Here is a 23,265-nt window from a genome sequence, read left to right as displayed (position 1 = left end):
CTCTATCCCTGTGACACCCACTCTCTCTTGTTCATCTGACCAAAGGGTCTTCCTAAGGTCTTCGAGAAGTAACATCTCTATTAGATATTGAGTGTTGGCACTTCTCCCTGTCTTCAGCTCTCTTGAGGCACACTGGGCTTTCAATTCTTGGAAGGAAAGCTCACTGTATCTAGAGGGCAGAGAGCCACTGGCATCTCCTTTAGAAGGCATACTAAGTGTGGTGAGGTGTTGCATCTACTTAACCTAGTAGGAACTAAACTCTCTGAGGTTGGACAAACGGTGTGCTAAACCCTTGACTTAGCCAACCCTAAGTTTAGTAGAGCTTACTTATTCTAAGCTAATATTATATGTACCTAGAGCTTAGTGGTTTTCAGTTAATCAATACCAAGATTTATCTGGTAAAACAATGCAGGCTTGAATCCCAACCGCTGCAGACCAATGTGAAAAGTTGGCCTGGTATCTGCTGTCCACTAATTAAAGTGGGCACCCTGTACCAGTCCAAACAACCCTTAATGTGATTTAAGAGCTCAAGGGTAACCTTGGAAATCTATCCAAGTGGCAGCTATTGAGAGAAGCCTTCAGGCTTAGTCTTGAAGGAATGTTAAGCAGCTTGTTTTACTAGAATGCAATCTTGTATTGCTTAAATGAAAGGAGAACCACTCAGTAGTTATAAAAATATGTATTTATTATTATAACACACCATCTGCTACATGCAGATAAATGTAAATGTAGTGTATTTTGTAAAGCGCACAGCTGCCCCAACGGGGCGTCCCGGCGCTGTATAACACTGTGGAACCCTTCCTGGCTCTCCCTGCGAGAAGCCCCTCCTGGGCACCCCCAAGGTGAAGCCAGGCATCCCAGTGTTGTAGGGGACGTTGTGGAGATTAAGCAAGCTGTTGCCCAGAGTTGCAGCATGGGACCCATGATTAGAGTAGGCGCCGAGGCGAGAATTATCGAGTCCGCGGACATTGAGCTCAAGACCCGGCCGCGTCGGGACTTGAACCCTGGTACCGGGCCTGATCTCTGCTTCAGAGTCTGCCGCTCTAACCAGTGAGCCACTCTTCTCTACAAAGCACACAATACTGTAGCACAGAAACAATCGTAAGTAGCACTAATACACAGTGGGCTCCAGAGGGAGACCAAACCATATTCTAAAATAGTGGTATAAGAACCACAACTCGAGACAAGACAATGTCTTGAGGATGTAGAATCATCAGGACCCCAAGGAACCACCCAAGGTGAGTACGTAGGGACCCCACGGAAGATTTGTGCAGTTTGGGAACATGACCCCGGGCGCCGTATAAATCTATGGGAGATTCACGGTTTCAATTTTAAAGTTAAAAAATCCTTCCCAGTGGATTATGAGGAAGCTCTTTAGATTATAGGGGGATGAAGAGCCACCCCACCCGTGGATACCATAGTACCAGAGAAACCTATCCCGGGGAAGGTGGGTGCATAGGGCTGCAGGGGTGTCGGAAGCCGCCGTCGATCTCAATGGAGGACTTTAAGCACATGCCACTGCGGGACATAAGAAAAGTGTCCATTGGAACACAAAGGTGGATCCTTGTCGAAGAGTACCTGAAAGCAGAGAGGACAGAGTCTGGGTCCCTCAGATGTGACCTGGGGCTCAGTAGACGAATGTCCACCGATGTTGGGTGCTTCCGGTGGGTTAAGGGGCTTCTTGACTCTGCAGCTACCGGGACCAAGAGATGTCGAGGACAACCAGGAGCCAGATACGATCTGTCCCACAAAGGATGTTGAGTGCTGAGGGGTCGGTGTCCGGCTGGAGCACCAACAAGCCTTGGCAGCGGCAACCCATAAAGATGGTCAAAAAAGGGTATGGTTCAAACCAACAAGGCCCAGGAAACTCACCAAACACAAGAACGTTGGGACGAGCCTAGAGCAACCAGCAGAGCCCAAGGAAAGCACTGTTGACCCTCAAGAAGACCCACAGGCCGGAGGCACAGGTGTCGCAAGGGAACCTCATGCAGATTTACGAAGCAACAGCCCACAGAGCACTCAGTGTGAGGAGGCCAAAGTTCTTTCGTGGAAATTGTGCCAGAGGACGGGCTACTCGGAGCCCAGTGCACTTGTTTTGAGAACACCAACAAGCATATTCACTTGTAAAAGTATAAGGTGCAGAGGGGTATGTGTATTGCTGCCCCCACAAAGGATTCTGACCTCAGACTAGGTGAGAGGCCAGCTCAGACCTTGAGGGACATAGAACCCACCTCCTGTTTTGCTGGAGCCTTCGGAGCCTTCATAAGCTCAGGATCAGCAGACCTGTCAGTTGGTGCTTGCTAGTGCAGGGGAGTAAATCCTTAACTCCAATGGAGATATCTTTGGTTGTCCTTGATGCTCCACAGGTCCTTCATAGAGCCTCTATGGTGCATGAGCACATACGATGTTTCAGACTGATAGGTAGACAAAGTCAGGCCCTAAATGTAGTCCAGAGTGTCCAGACGGTCGAAGGTCAGTGTTTTTGGTCAGGATCTTGTCCACATTGAATCTAGGGTCCTACAGCCAAGTCATCACTTTTGTACCCACGATAGAGGGTTGGACAGATTCACAGGACCCTCCCAGGGGAGGGTCAGGACAGTGGGGAAGTTACTTCCATGTCCTTTCGCCAGTTTCGTGCCGGAGCAGGAGCCAACGGCACCCAGGACTGATTTGAAGAAGACTATGCACAGGGACACTAAATGTGCCCCTCATGCAGACTTTTGGTCGCTGGCAAGTACACTCCCCCAGGCCTAATACACTAAATCATGTCTGGGAGGTTGTCACACCTCCCTGTGACAGGATGCCTATTGTTCTGCCTTCGCCTGCTCAAACTTGGCTCAACAGCAAGAGGGCAGAAATGTGTCTCTGGTCGGCAGCAACCCTTTCGGGAACATCAGGGACCTCACAAAGCTCGTTTTCTGAGGGGTGGAATCATACCTCACAATGTTTGACACCAAATACGATAGGCCTACTTCTAGCCGTTTTAGAGTTGGTCGTCACGTGGTCGCATAATGCCACTCTATATGTCGGAAATGACTGTAGCACTAACAACCAGGGAAAGTGGAATCCGTAGGCTGCAAGGCTGCCCTGCTCATGCAGTGGCACCCTCTCACTTAGAAGCAACCACCCTGCCTTCAGGAATGTCAAGGTCTGCTAAAGGGGTGACTTATAGGTTTTTCAAGTATAGTAATGCTTAGGTATAGTAAACCTATATCTTACGTAAGTGGTGCATGCACCAACTTACACAGGCTGCAATGGCAGGCCTGTTACGCCATTTTGCATGGCCTGTCATGGGTGGCATAATACATGCTTCAACCCAGAGGAGGCCTCTGTGGTACCTATGCCCATGGTACATGGTACCATATACTAGGGACTGACAAGGGTACCCGAGTATCCAATCTAGAGTGTACTAAAGTACATTACATTACATTTTAGGGAGAAAGCAGATAGATTGGGGTCCTGATTAGCAGGATCCCAGTCAGACTAGTCAAAAACAGTGTAACGTGAAGCAAAAAGTGGGGGTAACCATAAAAAGTAGATTTGCATTTGGAAATATCATCAGACTCAATTTTACATGTGCACAATGATTGTAAAAAGAGATATTTAGGTCAATATGTATGTGCATATTTAGGAGAACTTTATGATCTGAATTACGTGCCTTTACTGAAAAAGGAAGACTTCATGTTGACTCAGTGGTCTACATTAGGGCTTTCGATTCTTGTTCATGTCATCCTGCTCAAGGGAGGAGACAAATGAAACAAGAATAGGAGTTTGAAAAAAAAACGAAAAGGTTTGTGTATCTTTTATCAATGTCATTGATTTAAGCACTTTGGGGCATATTATCAAGGACCTGTGTTAAAATTATCGCCGTTTTATCGGCACAAAACTGCGATAATGTGCTTGATAATACGCCCTTGTTAATTCCCATAGAAGCCCATGTTAACATCAGAACATGGGCTTCTATGGGAATTAACAAGGGCGTATTATCAAGCCCATTATCGCAGTTTGATCTGCAGTTTCCTGCCGATAAAACGGCGATAATTTTAACACCGGTCCTTGATAATATGCCCCTTTGTTATGTGCATTGTCGTGTAGAACATGTCTCTTTTTTGTCTAGGTTCACAGGATATTGTTAAATTGATGATATGTATATAGTACATTTATTACATCTTTCCTGCTTCTTACACCATTCTGTCTGCGATGCTTTACTTGAGGTCACAAGGCTCAATGTGAAAGGGACATGTTAATGTCAGGATTACACCCACAGCCTATCCTGGCCAGTGGAGGCAGCAAAACAATCACCCTGCACAGACCAAACTCTTAGCCTGACTCACAATAAACATTGGGGGGGGGGTTCTACCTCATACACCTCCAATGAAGATACGTCCCTCAGTGCAGACAGTTGAGGCTGAGCAGAAACTGAGTCTTAACATCTAAAACTACACCCCAGACACCTGTGGGTGATTATTTAGAGTGTTATGAGACATTCTTGACCTGTTCAGCTCAGCTATAGGTGATTGTGTTATACTTGTTTATGCTTGAACATTATTATGCCCTCCCAGTGGACTTAGGGAAACTTAAGATGGGAACATAAGAGTTTGAAACTTTAAGTTAGAAACGCACATAGTTTGTGGGGTGACTCATTTTCCATTACACCCTCCTTTAAGGCGGGCTCCTTAATATAGAGGTTTCCAGGCATTGTGTTTCTCAAGTGCGATCAGTGTCACACTGTGTCTGAGTTTCACTCCCTTTAGCACTTCCTGCACTATGTATCAACTGCTTACTATCACTATATGAGTAACCGTGTTACTGAATTGGAATTAAATATTGTCTTAGCTCCATTGGCTATCACTGGCAAATGTCAGAATTCCACCACACAAAATACTATGTGGCAATAATTGGAGGGTAAGTAAGTCTTGATGTTGGCCTCTCCATCTCTGCAGCTTATCCCAGACACTTTGTCTCTCTTCCAGCACTTCGGCTTGTTTCTTGCGCAGACTGTCAACTACTGTCCAGTTACTTGATAAACTTTGGATCTCCTGCGTTACTTCGGGGTGTGTCTTGTGAAAACCGTGGACTGTGGTGTAGTCTCTTGTAGTGCCAACCTGATTTTTAGTACTTAGATGGTCTACAGTAACAGTAAAATTTATTTGCACAATTAATTAAAATCATTGCAATCTACACACTCATGATTGACCATTAAAAAAGACGATTTTCAGAATCGAAAAAAAGTCAGAACATTTGTGAAATGAAAGGTAAAGAGAAATGTCACTTTTGGGGGGCTAAACTCATTCTTGGTCGGATGGTAAAATCAAGGAATTAATTTCTGTAAGGAATTTGACAAAGCGCGTCGCCTTCTGAGGTGAGTCGCCCCTCATGCATGCATCAAGTGCTTCTTGGCATGTCCTGATGTTAAGAGAAACCCAAATTGGGCGAAGCCAGAAGATTCTTTGGGCATATAAACGTTGACAAATACACAAAATGTGAGTGAGATTTTCCTCTTCCTGGTTACAGAAGCGACATTGGGAGGAAGCTTCTTTCTTGTATCCTTGGCCAAACTTATATGCTTTCAGCAGAAGTAAGCCAAAACGAAATCTCATTAGTTGGAGTTTTACATGAGATTTCATAGAGGATGCGAGGTAGGGCGGTAAAGTGTTCGGGGCGTATAGCTTGGAGGCCCAAGAGCCATGGAAGAGCTGTACTACATGTTGCGTATCATGGTCATTTGATAGGATTTTTGCCTGTTTAGAAAGAAGTTTCGATTTCGCCTCAATAGGCAGCGAGGTAGACCATATGTCCTGTGCTTGGAGGGATTCGAGGCAGAAGATCAAGTATTTGTTCCACGATGTTTTGCGGTTGCTGAGCAGAGACCATATACAGCTCTTTAGAGTCTGGGGTCTGTCTTCCTTTGTTTTTAGGCAGTAGGCGGTGTATCTTGCGCTCATGATCCATCGCTGGGAAGATAAAGAAAATTCCTTTCGAATTTGGGCGTGAGAGGTCGAATTTGGCAGTTGGAACACCCTAGGGTAGCATGATGATTGCGCTCTGTCTAGCCAATTGTTCATTTTGTCTCTGAAGATTATTGCACCAAAGGAAATTGTAGGAAGGAATTTAGCAGCAATCAATTTTATTAGCGGGACAAAGTCCTGGGAGTGGAGAGCTCTCTTCGTTCTTATAAAAGCCCCCTCCAGGCTGCGTGCAACTGCCTGCATTTCTGTTGTGTGCACAGAAGGTCTCCCTTTATGATCGATCCAGACGCCCAGATACTTGTATGCTGTGACTGTTTCCAATGGCTTCCCTTCAATAAACCAGATGGTCTACAGCAGAGCTTCACAACCTTTCAGAAATAGGAGGTTGGAGGGAACTCAAACAGACTAAGGGCCTTATTTACATCTCGGCAGATGGAATACTCCATCACTTGTATCTTGTCCGCAGTATTATGATCTCTATAGGATATAATGGGATGGTAATACAGGTGATGGGATATCCAACACATTTGTGACAGAGTATTCCCCTCTGCAAAGATCTAAATCAGGCCCTAAATTTTCCAGGTACCCTACATTCATTTATGTGCACAGTCGGCAGCCCTACTAGGTACCACGCATTAGGGGTTAGACCAGCTGTCTCCAACCAATAGATCCAAGCTACTGGTAGCTCACAGACACCTTGCAAGTAGCTTGTGTCCTGCTATCTATTTTCACCCTAGTATAGGCAGCCTATATTATTTGGTTCAATTTCCAGCCTCTTTGTAGCCTTTGTCCAGCCTCAAATGAACCAGTGGCTCTGATTCTCTTAATTGAGCTGAGCTAGGGAAGGGCTTGCAGAAGAAGTTGATGTCATTGCTAAAAGCCTGACTATGTCATGCGCCGTATTAGACAGCCCAACGGGAATCGCATGCCTCCCTTCTGCAGCTAGGCACCGCGCTTCCACACTGCACAACCTGTGTGGCTAGTAAGGCGAAGCTGCAGCCTTGACACTGGAGCCCTAATATAAGGCCCAGGTTTTGTGGTTGGCTACTGTGCCAGTGGTCTGGTGCAGCAGCACAATCAGTGAAAGGCCCAGGGCTGCTAAAATATCCAACTTGAGAGGTAGGCTATTGTTAAAATAAAAAGGTACTTTAGTTTGAAAAGAAATGCAAAACTGTGAATTAATCTCATCAATGCTACCAGACCAAGTTGAACAGGATGACTTTTCTCTTTTTTTGTTTCAACTTTTATTTCCAACCAGGAAATGTAAATTGATTTGTGCCTAATTCTGGCATGTGTTAATTCTTGCTCTATATAGGAAAGAGAGGAGTGAGTTTGCAAATAAAAGCACTTCTGTTTTGAAGTCAACAGAAGCTGATGAGAAAGAAATGGTTTTATTTATTAAAATACCCACATGAAAATGTGTCCTTTTTAGCTGCGCATGTTTAGGTATGAACTATTCTTCAACTTCAGAGGTTATCATTATATAATTCACAGTTGTATTGAAGCTGCCTTGAACAGGCCAACTTATCTTTCTTGACTCAGATTTTTTCCATGTTGGATGTCAGCTGAATTCAAGAACAAAAAGCCAACATGTTCATGGCAAGTTCAATACCATAGGCGCCCGCAGAAATGTTTTTTGGTGGGAGGGGCATAATTAAAAATGTTTCAAGATTGTGCTACTGGGGTTTTACCAGAAGTTTGATCTTGAAATGTTTTTAAAGAGCAAGTGACAAATCCAGGATCGGGGGGAGGGGGGCAAGCTCCCCCCTTTTTCCCCCCTTGCAGATGCCAATGTTCAATACAACTGTGAATTATATAATAATAAGCTCTGAAGTTGAACAGAGAGTTCACTATTAAACCAGCACAACACAAAAGAACAAAGGGGCATAGTACCAAGAATAAGCGAAAATTCTCGCTAAGCTTGGTTAGAGGAAATAATTTTATCGCCGTGCTTCGCCTATTTTTATCGCTTAGAAACCTTGCAATTATCAAGGTTTATCTCCTAAGCGATAAAAATCGGCCGAAATGCATGAATATCGCTGTAAAGTCAGCAATATTCATGTATTACTGAGCTCTTAGCCATGTTATCCACCTACCATTGGATAACATGGCTAAGAACTGCTCTGGGCAGGCGTTAGGTTTTGGAGATAATCGCGCTTAGCGTGATTATTTCCAAAAGTAGGTAATAGGGGATAGCGATGTTAGCGACTGTTTACAGTCGCTAACATCTTGGCACGCCCACTTTGCATGTCATTAGCGATAAATATCGCTGACATGCAAAGCGGGGCCCAAGATGATCGCTATCTCCTACTAGCTGTCGCTAACTGGTGTTAGCGACAGCTAGGTAATAGGACGATAAAATTATCGCCGCTTTAGCGGGAAAAATTCCCGCTAAAGCGGCGATAAGGCCCTTGGTAATATGCCCCAAAGTTTCATGTGGGCATTTCAATAATAAGGACGTTTCTATCTCATCAGTTTCATTGAGTTCAAAACAGCACTACTTTTATTGCAAACTCACTCCGCTCTCTCCATACTATAAAGTATGGCGACAACACAAATCTAAAGTCATTCTTATCAATGTTTCTATGGCACTTAATATATTTTGTTCAAACCACATTACTGGCTCCATAGATGTTAGGCTTAAAGTCAGTGAAGTGGTATGTGGAGGGGTCTGTAGGAACAATGTATATGTTGCACAGCCTTTAGTAGCTCACATTGATTTTCAGTGATCAGAAGTGGCTCTCACTATAGACAAGGTTGGAGAACCCTGGATTAGACTATCACTTTTAGTGCTGGTATTCACATCACTGCACTGAAATGCTAATGTTATGCAGCATCATAGCACCTTTATGCGAGACCAAGATCTGTAGAGCTACAGGGTTAATAAACTCATGAACCAATGTGCTTGCTATTCTGCTCGAGGCACTTATTATGAACTAGACCCAGAACTAGGAGGGATGTCTTGTTACTATCGAAAATTGGCTGGGCTCAACCTATTTTCTTCACTTTTACTGAAGTCAGTAGAAGTTTCTCACATTTCCTGTCATTAATTCATAAAGTAAAGTAGTAAAGTATTGAATACATGTTAATATTGAGTTCATAATCTCCGAACTGAGGGCCCGATCCACAGAATGAACTTAAGACTCAATCCTAAACTTACTACTTACTTACTACTACTTACTTACTTACTTACTACTACTTACTACTAATATTAAGACAGACTTAAGACAAAATCCTAACTTAAGTCTGTCTTAAGTCTGTCTTAAGTTTGTCTAAAGTCTGTCTTAAGTTTGTCTTATGACAAATTTGAGACAAAATCCTAACTTCTGTGAATACCAACAGTAGTAAGTTCATTCTGTGAATACCAAAAGTAGTAAGTGCATTCTGTGAATACCAAAATAGTAGTAAGTTTAGGATTGAGTCTTAAGTTCATTTCGTGAATCGGGCCCTGAAACTTTTTCCATTTTGTTTAAATAGAAGAAAATAATTGCTATCACTCATGGAGATGATTATTCTAGCATTGGTAATACCAGTAGGCCAGGCTTGTTTTAAGTGTATGTTTATTGTTGTATAATATGTCTGGACAATATGAAGAGACAATGCACTGAGAGATACTGAAATACAGGTCAATATTTTATCTACTCAATAGAAAGTATCACGCTTTTGACAGTCGACTATCTCTCATGTGCCAACAAAAGCCATAGAAATGTCACAACAAAGCAATCTGAGAACTTGGCGGCTATGAGTCAGATCAGGCTTTTGTGGCATCTCAGGGACTCCTAAGTTTCCCCCCTTGAAGAGCAGTACACTTCCCTCTCCAATGCACACAAGATGTTCGGCTAGTTCTGCATCTTCATGGCCCCTTGTCTTCTGAACAGTGCCTGGACTCATTCAAGGATACTTTTAATATTGTTCCTGAGCAGTCAATCAGCTCTCTAAGTCAAGGAAGTACCCGGCTGCCTCTCCTGGCAGTTCAAAGCTATGTTCCTAGGTTTCTGCTCCTGAACCAACCATGGGAGTTCCAGGTAGATACCTTAAACCTGGTGAACATAATTTCTTATCACCACTGGTGTAGAGACCCCTTAATCTGGTAGGGTAAATTTGCCACACTAATTGGACATTTCTCCTCTGTCTGTATTTGTATGTTCCAATGGTCATTTCTGAAACTGATTCTAGGTAGTTATTTAGTTTTGCTTGATGAAGTGGCTATTTATTCGGCCACCAATCAATAGGAAATATTCTCTACTATTTACTCGGAAGCCGACAAAATAATATAAAATTTAAGCTATTTAGCCAGCAGGCTGCTAAATATCAGAACATCATTCTTTATCTTTATTTTTTCACGCTATTCATACAGGAAGATCTTTCCCGCGTCAATCAGAAAATGCCTAACACCTAAATAGGTGGCCGCACCACCTTTGAGAGTGATACAACTTGAATATACATGGACTCTTAAAAATGGATGTAGCAATCACGCTCTAACAGAACCGACGTAAATGGCTGTGGAGGCAGTGAATTAACTCAAATTTGAAAACAAAGTCTTATTGGGAACTAAACTTGAAAATAAAGCGGAATCACTGTGGAGTACACATTTCTTGTTGACGCAGTACGTTGAAAATTAATTAAATACTTATAGCGCATAGATATAAACAGACTAGAAGGGATTCTTGTTACATCCTTTTGAAGAAATTGGAGTAATGTACCTGTAGATCTTGCCCTGAAGAAGTCCAGTGAGGTTGGGACGAAACTCGTAGGCTGTACCTTGTTATTTATATGCACTGTTATGAAGAATCATGAATAAAAGAAAAGAATAAGGAAATACAATTTTCAAGAGAATAAAGTTGTTGTCTTTGGTATAAAAGATACTTCTATCTTGTCTTTTTGAATATGCATTGTGCCTCATGAGATAAAAAGCTTGTGATAAACATTGGTATTAAGTACAGAAACAGTGCTCCTCTTCTTTTAATGATTTGCATAATTCTTTAACTGGCCACAGACAAAATAGTGGAGATCAAATACTATTAGACGTGTGTCCAGATAAATAGTGTGTAGGAGGTCTTTATTTAGCCAAACATGAAGAAAAACTCCAGGCATGACCAGGTATGTGTCTATCTTATCTTAGGAGTGGTGGTAAGACTATGAAGCATTCAAATGTAAGCTCATTTACAAACATTTTTCAAAACTACATGAATAAGTTGTTTTCACAGTAAAAAGCAGTAAATCAATTTTGTAAAACATCTTTTATATTCACATAATATCAAAATAAGTAATGAAAATTCAAACCTGTTTCAGGAGATTCAGGATATGTCACACAGATATTTTGTGCTGCACTCTAGTACTATTTGTGTATCTGAAAAGAATGAAGAGTATAACTGTAAAGTATAGTACATACATGTTTTCTTCACTCATGACAATAAAACAAATTTAACATTCACAAATTGCCATTTGATGATTTGTGAGGCTGGGCTCATTTTCATCTTCTTATGGAAGGGGTTGTTTTAGTTTTGGGCTTCCTTTTAATGGGGATTGCAGTAGCTTAGTAGTTTAGAGCTGGCAACATAACAGCAGCCGACAAGCAGCAGCAAACAGGCAGTGTAGAAACACAGCTGATATCTGGGCCACAGAAGAAGAGAAAACGACTTAAGGCATTTGCTGCTAGCTGACACAGTGCTTTAGGGCACATGGAGGAGTTAAGCTGGATAAGACACAGTAATGGGCTTCTCGGGAAAGGGGAAGTGAAAGCAGGAGACGGGTAAGCAAATTTAGGAGGAATGTGTCTATTTACTCAATGACCAGCTGAAAAAACACAGTTATTTACACTATTCACCTACCAGAGTGGGTTTCAGGCATAGACCCTCATTGGTTCCATGCCATTAGTGGCCCTTCAGACACATGACATTTTAGGTGCCCACCTAATGTATTTTGCAAATGGTAGTTTGTTATTAACATGATAAGCAGTGTTTTAAGTGGGCCAGGCCCACTCTCCAGTGGGCCCTCATTTCTTGACATTATTGCTTCCGCAAATAAATTTGGAAGACAAAAATAAAAACCAGAGTGACAGATTTAGAGATCATTGTGGAGGGGACTGGGGAAAAAAAGAAAAGGTTGATGACCAGTAGGTGGTCCTCCAAATGAGCTGGATTCCAGAGCCATGAGGATCAGGGCAAGAAGAACCAGGACCATGGTGACGAAGCCCAGAGGGGATTTGAAACAAATGTACGAGGATGACCAGGACCTCCAGGAACCAGTGAACAAATACCCAAAGGAACAGAAGGACCTGGGCTATGCAGAACAAAAGGCCTGGGATCAGCAAGACAAGAAGGGCTTGAAATGTTTGGGTGCACTGACCAGGATCAGAGGGATGAGGAGAACCAGGAATATTAGACCTATGTGGACAGATCCAGGAGGACCACTACCAGGAGAACATTGGAAAGGGCCACCAGAAGCAAGAGGACCAGGGCCACGGAGATCACATCAAGGAGGGCCAAGGGACCAGAAGTAGAAAGACCAGGAACAGAAAGACCAGAACCAGGAAGGACTATGTTTAGCAGGACCATAATGCCAGAGATCAGCAGAATGTGGAGAAATAGAAAAGTACCAGAAAGCGTAGGGCCAATGGTATTAGGATCAGAAGGTCAATGAGAATCAAAGTTAGGAAGACTCTAGATCAGGAAGACAAGGACTACATAGACTAGGATGACCCTCAACATGGTAACCAGAAGGAACAAGGTCAAGGGGTCAATGACAAGGACTAATGAATCCAGGAGGACTATTGTTAAGAGGACAATAACAGAGGAGACCAGGGTCACATGGACAAGAATAAGGTGGAACAGGAAAATTAGGACAGTAGTGGGATTAGTAGGACTTGGCTGAAGCAGCGGGATTGGGGTACTAAGAGGACTAGAGTAACCAGGGGCAGTGAGACCAGCAGCAGATGACCAAAGGAGTGCCATGACTACACAGAAAGGGGAACCAAGAGAGGAAGCATTAGAAGCAGGCAAATTAGTGTGACTAAAGAACAGGTTCAGAAGAGCCAGATGGACTAGAGTTAGGGTGAGGTGTATGAAGAGAGACAGGACTGGAGGCCTGTGAAATTGGAGAACTAGAATCTAGAAGACTAGAGAAGGAGTACATGTGAATGACAAATAGACAGACCAGGGCCGGTACGGCTAGTAAAAGGATGCTCTGGTCCCACGGAACTAACAATGGCTTGGGAGATCAGTGGTGAGATGGTAAGTTATAGCAGAACCATAAGAATAAGGAACAGGAGGACCAAAGCAAGAAGGATAGGGACCACTATGGGGAGGACATTGAAAATCAGGATTGGAGCATATTGGCCATTATAACCAGGAGACCCACTTAACCAGGATAGGGATCATTAATACCAGGGGGACCAGGAAAAATGGTACCAGGATGGTCAACACAAGGGGGGGCTATGTAGCCCAAAGGATCAGGACCTGGAGGCCCGGAAACAGGGCTAGGAGGGCTGTGAAAATCAGGACCTATGGGGCCAGGTTGAGAAGGAGACCAAGTGGAACATATCAATCATTTTGGGTAGCAGGATAAGTGTGAGGACAATCAGATCAAAAAAGACCTGCTAGGGCAGGGAAGACTCAGGGGACATGACAAGAGTGGCCAGAAGGACAAGGAAGAACATGACAAGACTCAGGAGGACCCCGAACTAAGATCAACCACCAAAGTGACAGCAAATGTTTTGAACATCGCAAATATGACATCCAAAGCTTTGGCAAAATGTTATGTATGTCAGAGCAATCAAAGTAATTTTGGTAATTTCACGTTACTCCTATGACCTGAAATTACACAATTATACAGTTTACGTAATTTACAGTGATGTGTAGCAAGAAATTCCCTCCGCAAGAACACGGTAACAGAGTGCAAGCCTTCTGTGACTGCTGTGTCATGTTCTATTGCATTTTGCATTATTTTCTTAGTGCGAAATGCAAGGTTATTCTCCTCTCGCGTAGTTTAGCTGGAATTTCACTTAATTATGAGACAGTAAATTACGTGAGTCAAGGGCACCCCTAATGTTAACATGCACAACCAACATCCTTGGTTTAAATGATGGGAATCCCCTGGGTGTCACTACAACAGTGACCTAATATCAGCATTATTACAATTTTGTGTATTGCCAATTTTCAGCAGAAATCTCAGTGCTTTTATTTTGAAGGCTAGAGGTTTCCCAAAATAATCTGTTATTGCATTTTTCACTCAGCTCTCTTGTGATTTATAGGCCACACACTATCAACCATGCACAAAATTTAAGTCTGCTTTTTAGCTGGCAAACACCAAGTACTTTGAAGTCAGAGGCAAGAATCACTATGCAAATCTTGCAATAGAAAGTAGCACAATCTCCTTTTGTTTTCCAACTATTCCTGCACCCAAGAATCACTGGTGAGACCTGTATGGACTAGTCATGGTTGTTTTTCTGATTCCAAGCCAGGCAGCCCTCTCCATCTGTTCTCATAATCTCAGAGACTAACAGCAACATCAGAAGAAGAGAATACTTGAGTTTCACTAGAGCAGGAACAAACCTACTGTAACAAAAAGAATACAATTGCGGCTTTCTCCTCATCCTCATCCTCCAACTACAATTGGTTTTAGGGAGGTACGCTTAAGAAGCATTATATGTGGGGTAGCATGTCTACCATGCTATAAGGCAGCCTGCTGCAGGAGGGCCACCAAGTCGTCCACCATGCACTCGGATTCAAATATATCCCCAATATCAGTAAACCACATGCACTGAGCTTACATAAATGATGGAGGCAAGAGACCAGAGTTTTGGGATCTGGACTGACAAAAGCCAATCCCACCACAGTAATTTGTGTTAAAAGGCATGTGACCAAGCAATATTGGTTCTTGATCCGCAGTAACTGGAGGATGTCAGTGTCAGTGTATAGCCTGGGTTGATGGGCCAGTAGTCAGCCTCAATTTCGGGTTTCATTTAGTCATCAAAGCCCCACCCCACCAATCAGAAAAGCAAAAGGTTGAAGCACTTGTAGAACACACTCACAATTGTCCAGCTGACCCAGAGGGAATGCAGGGATAGTAGGTATAACGTTCATTAATGTAAGTCCATTTAAATATTCAGTAACATGACCACACACTTTTTCTCCCTCAAACTCTCATGATGAGAAAATGTTGAATATTGTGTCCCCATTGTATTCTTTGTTAAGAACACAAGCATCAGAACACTTGCTTAAGGATGAAAGAAGCATTTCATTTCTGTATATGAGATACAAACACCTGCAGGTCAGAAGATTGGAGACATTTTATTTACATACAGAAAATATAAGAGGTGCTAAATTTCCATCCTCAGCGCATCTATGGTACTGTACTTGTTGACTCTGTAGTCTACACCTAATTCAAAGGCCTAATCAGAATTCTAATGTCTAAATGAGAGGCTTAAGTGACTATATTTATGGGATTATTGTTTGTGTTCCTCACCTTAGTACTTCGTGCCTTCCTTGACGGCCTAGTGCAGGGACAATTTCCATCACTGGTTTCCATTTGCAGTTCTCACATCTCTAAAGGGGGAATGGCAACCACCAGGGGTGATGAACAGAGGAAGGCTTCCTTCCCTCTTACCTGCACACCTGTGCAGCTATAAGCTGTATTTCTCCATGCCTTCTCACCTCACATTTTGTTGGAGTGTAAGAACTGTTTCTTAGGTGATGGGGGTTCTGGGCAGTCTTTCTGGGGAAGTTGAGGTTCCTGAAGGCAGCTCTTAGTTTTCCAGGTGTGTGTACTAGAGTATGTTTTGAAATTTGCTACTTGTGTGACAGGACTGCACAGCTTACAAACTGGGCATGCAGGTTGGGGAACCTAGAAGTGGACAGAAAGAAGATTAGTTCCACCAGTGAAGAAAGGAGCCAGCTTGGGGGAGCAGGCATCTAAAAAGGACAGAGTGGAAACAGGAAAGAGTATGAGGAAGGAGATAACAAAGGAGGCCTAGGACAGGTATATGGTAACATTGTGGACTGAAAGACAGAGAGAGGTGCAATAATAATGTGGATGGGTAAGTACAGTCAAGGGTTTTAAAGGGCGGGTTGATTTTTTAGTATCTGCAGGGTATAGTGAGGTGGTTTAAATATGATGTGTATTGTCAGAGCTAGGGACGTCACTTGTGCTGCCTTCCCCAAGTCTTCGCTATCTTTAGCTATAAACCTGCTGTGATCGGGTGTATTTCTAAATACACTATGTCATGAATATGAATAGGGCTTCTGGTTTTAAGGTATTCATTTTTTTAACATTTCTGTCTGTATATATCCGTATTTTGTTTCCTCTGTCTTATTGGTATTTATTCATATTCATTTTGTGTTTTGAGAATAAATGGAGCAGTAGAATTGTATATTTACATGTTTATATAACTCTTGGATTTGCATTCATGCATGAATGTCTGTCACGTGTGAGCAAATTAAACAGCCATGTATAACAAAACACTACACTCACAAGGTGCTTATTAGAGTTAAATTGCAAATATATATTAACATAAGCCTGTATTTAAGGAAATCTCATCCTATGTTTTTTAGGTCTCGTGACCTATCAATGTGCATGCGCATTGAGCGGAGCGAGACTATAGGGCTTTAAACAGAGTTTAACTAACTGTGGCGATTTGGTGCTGTGCCCGTGCGCTTTTAGGTCAATGCGCAAGCGCATTGACCTAAAATGCGCGTGCACAGCATCAAATCGCCAGCCATCTGCCATCTGTTCCCCAGCAGCTCCGCCCCACAAGCTTCCCTCAGCGTGCGCTCTGGCTCAGCCGAGCCGCACTCCTCCCACACCTCTCACACACAAGTGAAGCTTCACTTCAAATGCCCCGCATTTCTCCTCCCCCCTCCCCACAGCAATGCCGGCTGTACTTTCACTTTGACGGCCGCAGGCCGTCTCTCGTGTTTTTCCTCCCCCCTCCCAGTTTTTTTTTTTTTTAAACTTGTTTGTGTTGTTGCTTATGCCGGCCGTACTTTCACATTGACGGCCGGCCGTGACTCTCGTTTCTGCCGTGCTTGTTTTGCTCTCTCTCTCTCCTCAAGTCCTCCGATGCACTTCTCTCCCTGCCCGCAGCGTGCCCCCGTCTCGCCTTTATTTTTGCTCTCTGTCTCCTCAAGGCTTCCCCGGCGCTCTCGCGCATTATTCCGCCAGCTGCAGCAGTCTCGTTCTGTCTGAACGAGCAATAATAACATCATTTGAGACCAGCATCGCAACCGACCTGTTATTATCCTTCCTTGGAAGAGACTGTAGCGCTATTCTTTAGGATGTTGACACTCTTTTCCACACCCTCCCCCAGGCGTCACCGTTAAATTAAAGTGGTGTGGTAGTCAGCTGTTGCATTTTGTGAACCCGCTCGCGCCCCCAGTGGACAAATACACTTTTGATGTGAAAATCTGCACTTTTATAAATGCCATCCTGCGGGCCGGCTTCGGCCTGGGAAAGGTGCCCGGCTTTGGGGCGGGGGAGCTTTGAAGGTGTCTAGTGCTTGGGTTAATGAACACATTAAATGCTCCTAACGGGAAGTGGGCTCTGATATCACTCCTCCGACTGGCCCACCTGCCCGGGCGGCTATTGTCCCCTTCAGTCGAGCACCATTTGCACAATAAAGAGGGGGCTGTTTGATCAACAAGCTACCCCTCCGTCCCTGGCGCCAGGGAGTCACACACCTACGGGCTCATCCACAGACCCCTGGTGATGGCTTCTGAATACCCCTTCACACCTGCATATCCTACAGGAGACGTAGTAACACAGAGGGGTAGCTTGATCACTTTACCTAATGCAGTCCGGCAGGTTTGACCTACTGACATTTAATGGTTAGCAGGGTTGCAAACTTTACTGTGCCTGGTAATTACCCGATACGATAATCATCCTTCCTATTCTAATTACAACCCCTGTGCAAATAGGTGCTTGCCTAGTGTTCACAATTTAACGGGCACTTATAACCAGACCGGTAGCGTCTCCTTAGTACAGATGTAGCTTTAGGGCGCTTGTTGAACACACCATCCCTTGGACTTCTGTTACAACAAGATGGCACACATTCCACATAATATGCACAGCCTGACACAGCACATCATGTCGAGATACATATACTTTATCAACACATTTTGTGGCTGCGAACTTTATGGTAAATGTGTCTCTTTGAAATCTGAATGGAGATGTAAGCCATGTTAGTGAATATATTTTATGCTACACATTCTCATACATCAAAACTGCTTAGTAGCACCTTATGTTGATGACGTGGACTGTTACAGAGCGCTGCTTAGACTTGGCGAGCAGATGTTAGCGCAACCTTCTTTTTTGGCAAAAAAAGTACAACAAACCCTTAATTTAGCAATTGATTCAATCAGCTGGTTTACGTATCGCAGATAAAAAAACATTAAACAATGATCCCCAGTAAAAATACCATTGTCACTAACATGCAGAAACCATTAACAGCGTCACATGAAACACATTAATGGCCCGATTCATAAAGACTTCTGTACAAATGTATGACCTGAAGTGCGTATACAAGTTTTTAAAAAAAACTTATGGTTTTAGTTTTCAGCGCAACAGCTTCCAATTCATAACATATACATTTACTATATGGAACTACTACACTGCCATGGAAACCTGACACTCTACCATCAAAACATAGTTGAAATGACCCATCCAAGGTAGCCAATTATTTTTCACGCCTGATGGCTCTACCTTATTTGTTCGGCAGCATCAAGAATAAAAATGGACCTGGGGATCAACCGATTCATTAAAAAAAGTTTTTTTCAAGGGCCCCAACCCAGTTGAAACTGAAGGGTTTAACTTGTTGAAATGGCATCCACCAGGAATAGAAAGAACTAAAGCAGGTGTGTGCCACTACTGTGGACGCGTTGATAAGCAGTTGCACGCCTGAGCCCTCCACACACAGGCACACATGCACGCTCTCTCGCACTCACACACACACACACGCATACTCACACATGTAGGCTCTGCTCTCTGTCTCTCCCCCTCTCACACACATGCACACTCTCTCTCTCACACACAGGCATGCACACATGCACATTCTCTCTCTCACACACACACACTCAGCCTCACACCCTCACCCTCACACACCCTACCCTCACACACCCTCCCCCTCACTCACCCTCACTCACCCTCACACACTCACACACCCACTCACCCTCACCCTCACACCCCCTCAACCCCTCACCCTCACACCACTCAGTGCTACAACACATATTGTGTTACAATAGGTGTCACATTTGCGAAAGATAAAACTATTGGCATTGTAAATAATAAAGCTATTAATTTCGCTATTTTCAAAACAAGCACATAAATACAAAAAGTGTCCTTTACAATACCAATAGCTCAAACTTTCCTAATGCGAGACCTATTGCATTGCTGTGCTTCTCTCCCCGGCTGCGCACTCATGCTCTCTAGAGATGTGGCCTAATGAACAGAGCTGCCATCTAAGTCACATAAATACAAAACATGTTGCATTCCAAATGTTATAGGTGTCACATTCGCAAAAGTTATAACTATTGGCATTGTAAATGACAAAGCTATCAATTTAGCTATTTTAAAAACCAACAAATAAATAAAATATTTGTCCTTTACAAGACCAATAGCTCCAACTTTTCTAATGCGAGACCTATTGCATTTCCAATGCTTGTTTAGTTCTCAATGCTGTCTATCTGCTCAGCTGTTGCCTGGAATTCATTAAAGACAGCATGGAAAGTCTTTCTCAAGAAGAACCATATTCAGTATTTTTCCACTTTTAAAAATAAATACAGTCAGGAAACACATTGTTTTCTGTCTGCATTTATTTGTAAAAGATCAGTAAAAACAGAAAACCAGAAGCTTTAATTATGAAATGAAAATTACATTTTTTCTCTTGTGTTGTCTTTGAGAGATCACAATGACTTAGGGCCAAGGTCCAGCTGCCTGCACTCACCTGTGGTGATCTTGAGGTTGTCATCCACTAGCTTGTGTTCTCTCTGCAGTAATAACCACTTCAGGTGCCTGGCCTTTAAGGCTCTTAGTGATGATGTCAGCAGGCTCCTCTCTAAACATGGGGCATGAGAAAAGCAAACAGGATGCATAGAAAGCACTCACAGAAGCACATGACGTTTAAAATTACTGAATGTGTATGAACACGTATCCCATTCTCCCCCTTGTGATGTACACGCGTTGTTTAGTAAAATATACACAAATCTAAATAGTCATGTCTCCCACAGAATGTCATTACCTTTGCATCCGCGAAAACAGCATCAAACTCTACTGTCTATAGCTGATTCTAAACCTTACTTTACACCCTAAACCTAAAGTAAAGCACTTCATCTAAAGCTAACCCTGACCATCTTTAAATGCTACACATTGTCTGTGCTTTGTTAGATCTGAATTTTAGGGCCAGATGCATCGAGCATCCATTTTGCGATTCCTTATTAGCGAAAAATAAGGAATCGCTAATAAGGAATAGCAAAATGGAATGCATCAAGAAATCACCACAAAAATAGCGATTTCTTAGAACTCCTTAATTGCGACTCGCAAATTGCGAGTCGCAATTAAGGAATACCTCCCCATTCATTCCTATGGGCCTAGAGGCCCATAGGAATGAATGGGAAGACAATCTCATTAGCGAATCGCAATTACCGATTCGCAAATTGAGATTGCGATTTCAAGGGTGCAGGGGTATCCAAAGGACACCCTGTTGCATCCCTGAATTTGATCTGTGCACATATGTTGTGCACACATATGCCCTTAGGGCATGTGTGTGCGCAACATGACACTTTGAAAAATGCACTTTAGTGCCTTTGTCAAAGTTTTTGCAAATTACCATGAAGTTGTACTTCGTGGTAATTTGCGTGCCCAATCAGCGAATTCGCTATTTTTGGAACTTTCTTGCATTGCATTTAAGGAATCTCAATTTGAGATTCCTTAAATACAAACAATCGCAATTTAGCGAATTCTCTATTTGCGATTTTTGCATTTGGGATGATGCATCCCAAATGCAAAAATACCGGTCACAAAGGGGCAGATTCTGAGAATCTGCCCCTTTGCGACTGGTTTTTAGCTTGATGCTGTTAGTGTTGTACATTCTCGATGCTTTAAATTAAGTACTTTGAAATATAACTGATGTTAAAACACTTGTAAAATGTATTTGAATTCTGGTTTGAAGAAACTTCGTTGTGACAGCACTTGTATCACAAAGATCTGAATACTTCAGTGTAATACTGTCTGGTCCTTAATATTCCAGTTTTATTCCTATTGCTGAACTGTAAACTTGCCTAAACAAGTGTGTTAAACCAGCCAGGCATACACTAATTCATATAATTTCTCGATCCAATGCTCTTTCCTTAACTCATTCTCTTATACAGTCCCTAAGTTACTAACTTGCTCTTTCACTAACTCACTCCCCCTCTCAACCATTCAGTTGTCACTTCCACACCTATTCACTCACTCACTAACTCATTCACTTAGTTGCTCACTTTCTCTATAGCTTAGCCTTCACTTTGCAGCATTAGCTTCAAGTCCCTCATGTGACTTTGGGGCCGATTCACAGAACTAACTTAAGACAAAATCCTAAACGTACTACTTTTGGTATTCACAGAAGTTAGGATTTCGTCTTAAGTTTGTCTTAATACAAACTTAAGACAAACTTAGGACAAAATCCTAACTTAAGTCTGTCTTAAGTCTGTCTTAAGTTTGTCTTAAGCCTCTCTTAAGTCTGTCTTAAGTTTGTCTTAAGCCTGTCTTAAGTCTGTCTTAAGTCTGTCTTAAGTCTGTCTTAAATTTGTCTTAAGTTTGTCTTAAGTCAAACTTAAGACAAAATTCTAACTTAATTATGCCTTAAGTCTGTCTTAAGACAAACCTAAGACAAAATCCTAACTTCTGTGCATACCAAAAGTAGTAAGTTTATGATTTTGTCTTAAGTTAGTTCTGTGAATCGGGCCCAATGTGCTTCAGCCTGGCATGCATTGTTCACATCTATTCCAAATGCATGATGAAACACCTTAAGATATCATCAGGGAAAAAGGCGTCAATTGGAGGAAGGATGTGACAGAGATGTGATACTCCTCTACATAAGCATGGATTCTCTTCCAAACTTAAATTTGGATATTAAAGGTACAAGCAATCCAGTGTAAAGGTTAATTTTTGGAGTAATCTGATGGAAGGAGATGGGTTATTGCATCAGAATATGTGGTATACATCGCTGAAAGGTCTGTGGTCCGATACACAAGGTCTGCCAGCAGTGATAGGCTGACAGCCAGATCGGGCCAGGGTCAGGAGAAAAAAGCATCCGAGTGCAGCAGCAAAATGGCGGCCAGGGCAAAAGGAAAAAAAGTAAAGAAGTCCATGAGAGTAACCCAGTGAGTATGACCCAAAGTGCCAGGAGAAGTCCAGGGGGTACATAGTTAAAGCAAATCAAAGTCAGGAAGGGAGAGGAGGTGTGTGGGCTCGGATCCACTGGATCAACGCCATTATAGTGGAAAAAGCTCTGACATCAGTAATCTTTTATTATAAAAAACGAGATTGAGCATGTATACTCACTTGTGAGTGGGGTTAGAGACAAATTGGGAGAGATCGAATGGTGACATATTGTAATTTAAAGTAACCGCCTCCTTATCCAAGGGGCAGTCCCATTGAATGTTGAAATTGGCGAAAAATATACAGTCTCATAGAGGGAATTCAAAACAAGGACTTCCCGGTCCCGTGGGTCTGTAAATCAGAACGCCACCCACTGACTATCGAGCATTCAATGAAAGGCAAAAGCTGAGTTCTTCTACCTCAGATAAATTGTCAGCTGGGAAGGTGAAGCAAGTATACATGGGCTTGAAATATTCACAATACCTCCACCTCTTAGGTGAGGACGATGAAGGTTTAGTATCTTGTCACCAGAGGCAATAATCATTTCAATCACTAGCTTCAAAATGACAGAAAGCCAGCTTTTAGTGAAAATAGCACACCCATCGCTTCATCACAGAGGAGATCATGACCACAATCATGTGTTTTTGCAAACAGTGCAAATTAAAAAGGCTTTAATTGATCCCTTGCATCCCGTGGAGGGAGGGGTAGGAGAAAAACCCCTCCTATCATTAGAAGTCTTCACTTCAAAACCACATAGAAAACATTTAGAGGAATTCAAAACTCTATGTGGATTCTGCCTATATAGGGCATAGTAGAGTTTGAGGGAAATCACAATGACTGGTGCCAAAACATGGATTTACTACACATGGAAATCAGGCATTGGTGGGGAGAACTGCACACTGGCATTTGGGAAGAATATGCGATTTTTTTTCTATAATGTTATATT

General features: G+C 42.7%; 1 long non-coding RNA gene across 1 annotated transcript in view; it reads right to left on the bottom strand.

The window, feature by feature from the left end:
- The window catches only part of LOC144768033 (uncharacterized), a 32,800-nt gene extending 12,775 nt beyond the window's left edge, over positions 1-20,025 (bottom strand). The window contains exons 1-2 of the long non-coding RNA XR_013598423.1: positions 19,906-20,025; positions 11,253-11,319 (exon numbers count right to left, since the gene is read on the bottom strand). This is a non-coding gene — a long non-coding RNA (uncharacterized LOC144768033). The remainder of the gene's footprint in view (positions 1-11,252; positions 11,320-19,905) is intronic.
- Positions 20,026-23,265: the final 3,240 nt, after the last annotated feature.

The sequence above is a fragment of the Lissotriton helveticus genome, chromosome 7 (assembly GCF_964261635.1).
Source record: "Lissotriton helveticus chromosome 7, aLisHel1.1, whole genome shotgun sequence".
In the NCBI taxonomy this organism is placed as follows: Eukaryota; Metazoa; Chordata; class Amphibia; order Caudata; family Salamandridae; genus Lissotriton; species Lissotriton helveticus.
Note: the sequence above shows the minus strand (reverse complement) of the source record. Positions and strands in the feature narration are given on the sequence as shown.